General features: G+C 37.7%; 1 pseudogene; it reads left to right on the forward strand.

The window, feature by feature from the left end:
- The first annotated feature begins 711 nt into the window (after window positions 1-711).
- LOC119469497 lies at window positions 712-791 on the forward strand (annotated as a pseudogene).
- The last annotated feature ends 4,304 nt before the right edge of the window (window positions 792-5,095 follow it).

Below are 5,095 nucleotides of genomic sequence, written 5' to 3' on the forward strand. Positions count from 1 at the left end.
ATACGATCTCGAATACTCTCACCCAGCCCCGAATACGATCTCGAATACTCTCACCCAGCCCGGAATACGATCTCGAATACTCTCACCCAGCCCCGCTGTGTCCTCTGGGTGACACGGCACCCATGGACATAGAGGAACCTGGTAAAAATACAGTGAAAGTGCACAGGAGCCTGCTGAGGCATGCTGTTTGCAAAGCCTGTGCTGTGTGACTGTTGTGCTTTGTATCGTTTGTCTTCTGTCTTCTTTTCCTTTTCCTGTCTTTGTTTTGCCTTCATTTGAGTTGATTGGTTGTGAGTCGTGGATCTAGGGTTTAAATAAAGTGTGTTTGAATGGCCACATTCTACTTTCAGATAATCATCATACGACTTTATGCATACTGTGAGATTCTTACAAAATGTTTCCACTCCTCTGTGTCATCTTCTGTGCCATCATCGTCCTTCATCTGACTTCTACTTGTGTTATAAACCCCACAGTATATTATTATTTTCTTCTTTAAATTGTCAATTGCATTATAAAGATATTTAAGAAAAAAATTTTTAAATAGTTTCTCAATAGTAACTATTTTTTATTCATTTGTGTAGATTCAAGTTACCAGCTGATAACATTTTCTATATACTTTTTTCTATTGCATGTATAATTGCAGAATATATTTTCCGTTTTCTACTATGACAAGTGACCACAAACTTAGTGACTTTGAGAAACCCCACACATAGCTTTGCGCAGTGGCAGTATCGTAGCTAATGAGGTTTATCCAAGGCGCGATAATTGCTAAAAAAATAAAATAAAAAAAAGAAACCCCACACATGTATTATATCACAGCTACGTAAGTCAGAAACCTAACCTGCATGTCACTGGGCTGAGATCAAAGTGTCAGCAGGATGCACTTCTTTTTAGATGCTCTGGGGAGCCTGTTGCCTTGATTTTCCAGCTTCTAGAAGTCACCCATATTGCTTGGATCATGCTGCCCTTCCCCCATCTTCAAAACCAGCACCCTTAGGCTGAGTCTTTCTCACAATGCACTTCACTGGTGGATTCTTCCGATTTCCTCTTTCAGCTGTGAGGACACTTAATGATTGCACTGGGCCCACCTGGATGATCCCAGGTACTGTCATCTGTCGGCAACCTTAATTCCATCGGCAAACTTAATTCCCCTGCTCCATGTAAACCAGTACATTCACGGGTTTGGGGAATGACGATGCAGTACCCTTGGGGTGGCGTTATTCTGTACGTCGTAGGCAGTCTTTCCAGAGGTTTGGCTAATTTCTATCTCTCCAGACATCTCTTTGATTTTCTCTCTGCTTTTCTGTTTTCAATTTGACGGAATTCATCTCTTCATTGTTTTCTTTCTTCTTCTCTTATTGAGTTTAGTTTGCTCTTCTCTTTTATAGGGTCCTGAGGGGAGGTTAGATTTTTTTTTTTTTTTTTTGAGACGGAGTTTCGCTCTTGATACCCAGGCTGGAGTGCAATGGCGCGATCTCGGCTCACCGCAACCTCCGCCTCCTGGGTTCAGGCAATTCTCCTGCCTCAGCCTCCTGAGTAGCTGGGATTACAGGCACGCACCACCATGCCCAGCTAATTTTTTGTATTTTTAGTAGAGACGGGGTTTCACCATGTTGACCAGGATGGTCTCGATCTCTTGACCTCGTGATCCACCCGCCTCGGCCTCCCAAAGTGCTGGGATTACAGGCATGAGCCACCACGCCCGGCCGAGGTTAGATTTTTAATTGAATACTTCGCGTCTTTTCTAATGGATGCATTCAGTAGCATCAGCTGCCCTCTACCATGGCTACAGCTCTGTCACAAAAATTTTGATATGTTGTATTTTCAGCTTTATTTACTTGAAAAAAATATATATATTTAAATTTCCCTCGAGACTCCCTTTTGACCTATGAACTATTTTTGAGTGTGTGTGTGCTGTTTAGTTTTCAATTATGTGGAGAGTTTCCTGTTAACTTTGTGTTTCTTCTGATCTTTAGTTTGCTACCACTGTGGTGAGAGAACCATTCTGCATGATCAATTCTCTTACTTTTGGTGGGACTTGTTTTATGGCACAGGACATAGTCTATTCTTACTGTGTCACCTTTGGGCATGTGCAAAGAAGCTGTATTCTGCTGTGATTGAGTGGAGTGTTCTGTAAATATCAATTACATCTTATTGATTAACGGTGTTTTGAGTTCTTCCGTATTCTTGCTGAATTTTTGTCTCATTTATCTATCAATAGTTGAGAGAAAGGTTTGAAAATCCCCAACTCTAATTGAGAGTTTGTCTATTTCTTCTTTCATTCCTCTCAGTTTTTGTTTAATGTATGTTATAGCTTTGTTTTTGGTGCATACACATTTGGAATTGCTGTTGGTCTTGATTGATTGACTTTTATCATTGTTAATGTTTTTCCCTCTCTGTCTTTTGACGTTTGTTTGCTATAAAGTCCACTTTAATATTTATGTAGTCACTCCTCCTTACCTTCCATGAATGTTTAGATGATACATGGTTTTTATTATTTTATTTTCAACTTTTCTATATTATTATATAAATGTAAATTTTTATAGTTATCTTACAGTTGGGTCATGGCTTTTTAACCATTCTTTCAAGTTCTGTCTTTTAATTGGTGTATTGAGACCATTTACATTTAACGTAATAATTGATACGTGAAGGCTATGATTTCCATTTTTGTTTTCTGTCCTGATTTGCTTCTCTATTTTTTTTTCTTGTATTTCCATGGATTACTTAAACATTTTTAGTATTCAATTTTGATTTATATGTAGTGGTTTTAAGTGTAAATTTTCGTATAGCTTTTTTAGAGGATGCTTTGGGCATTACATTATATATACATAATATCACAATCTACTGGCGTCATCGTTTCAAGGAAACATAGAAGCCTCATTTCTCTTTACAACACTTTAACCTCTCACTTATAATGTATTCATATTATAATATATTCATAATGGCTACTTTAGAAAACTTTGTCAGATAGTTTCCTTAAGTATTCTGTCTGCATACATTTAGAACCAAAACAGAGATTTAGAATTTTTTTCTCAAATTGCCAAGCATAATTGGGAAAACTCAAGAAGAAAAAGAAAGTCTGAGGAGGCTGAGGCAGGAGAATTGCCTGAACCCAGGAAGCGGAGGTTGTGGTGAGCTGAGATCACGCCATTGCACTCCAGCCTAGGTAACAAGAGCGAAACTCCGTCTCAAAAAAAAAAAAAAAAGAAAGTCTGATGTATTTACTCCCATTTTTTATTTTGCTTGTCTATTCTTTCTTCATTTTTGATCTCCAAATTTCCTTCTTTTGTTTTCATTTCCGTTTAGAAAATTTAGCTTCGTCATTCTTTCAGATGCATCTGCTGGTGTTACGCTCTCTTGTCTGCTCTTCTTCTGTGATGCCTTGATTTCCCTTTCATCTCTGTAGGTTACTTTTACCAAATATAGGACTCTAGATTGGTAATTCTTTTCTTTCAGTATATAAAAATGTTTTGCCACTCTCTGTCTCTCTCTCTCTCTCTCTTTTTTTTTTTTTTTTTTTCTCATGGTTTCTGATGACAAATTCACTTGAATTGTTTTCTCCTATAGGCAATACTTTTATTCTGTCTATAAACTTGAACATTTTTTTCTTTGTCTTGAGTTTATACATTTGACTGTGATGTGTATTTGTTTGAATTATTTTGAGTTTATTCATTTTGGCATGATTTCAGCCTCTCAGCTGTATAGTTCTATCTTTTGCTAAATTAGGAAATTTGGGGAATGATTTCTTCAAGTACCTTTTTAGTCCCACCATCTTTGTCCTCTCTTTCTGGGGACTCCAGTGGCACAAACGTTAGATCTTTAGTTACAGTCTCATAGGTCCTTGAGGGGCTACTAATTTTTTTTATTCCATTTTTCCCCTGTTGTTCAGATTAGGTAATTACTATTATCCTATCTTTTAGTTAATTTATTTTTCCTTCCTGTCTCCTCCAATTTTCTGTTGGGTATATCTACTTATTTTTGTACCATTTTAGTTATTTTATGTTTTTAAGTTCTAAAATTTTCATTTGGTTATTTTTTAATTTTTTTTTTTTTGAGACATGGTCTCGCTTTGTCACCCAGGCTGGGGTTCAGTGGCATGATCTAAGCTCACTGCAGCCTTGACCTCTTGGGTTCAAGCCATCCTCCTGCCTCAGTCCCCCCAGGTAGCTGGGACTACAGGCATGCGCCACCATATTCAGCTAATTTTTGTATTTTTGTACAGATGAGGTTACATCATGTTGTCCATAATGGTGTCAAATTACAGAGTTCAAGCGATTCATGGGCCACAGCCTCTCGAAGTGCTGGAATTACAGGTGTGAGCCACCACACCCAGCCTTTGGATCTTATATTGTATTGCTGGGACTTTATATTTTGTTTGCCAAAACTATTTTTTATTTATTTCAAGCATACTTGTATTTGCTTGTTGAATATATTCATAATGGCTACTTTAGAAAACTTTGTCAGATAATTCTGACACCTGTGTCATTTCACTGTTGGCATATTTTGATTTTCTTTCATCATTCGGTTTGGGATTTTCCTGGGTGTTTGTATGGGAAGTGATTTTCAGTGGGAATTCATAATTTTTTTTTGCATTATGCTAAGGAAACTTTGCATCTTATTTAAATCTTTTGTCTTAGCTGATTTTCTGTGACACTTCTTTTGCAGGGGAAATGCAGAGTTTGCTTTAGTATTGCCAGATGGAGTTCTGGCTTCCCACAGATCTCTGATGGTACCTTTCTGTGTCACTGGTAGTACTCGATGTGTAGAAATTTATTTTATAAATGACGCATCACTTAGGATCTTTACACCTTCAAGTAACAGGAAATCCACCGACATGATTTGAATTCTCAGGATATTTATCGTTGACAAGAATTCTGAAGTTAAGTAGTTTCAGGATTGTTCTTTCAGCTCAGTAGTGCCATCAGGCTCTGTCTCTTTCTGTCTTTCTTCTGCTATGAAAACGCTCAGCCTTGTGCCTACGCCACACTGGTCTAGGAATCATGTGTCCATTCCACATCCAAACAAAGGGAGAAGAATAGCACTGGGGAACTCTCCCTCGCATCCCTCGTTTTTATTAGGAGGAAAAAATCTTTGC

This window comes from Cebus imitator, unplaced genomic scaffold (assembly GCF_001604975.1).
Source record: "Cebus imitator isolate Cc_AM_T3 unplaced genomic scaffold, Cebus_imitator-1.0 Scaffold680, whole genome shotgun sequence".
Classification (NCBI taxonomy): Eukaryota; Metazoa; Chordata; class Mammalia; order Primates; family Cebidae; genus Cebus; species Cebus imitator.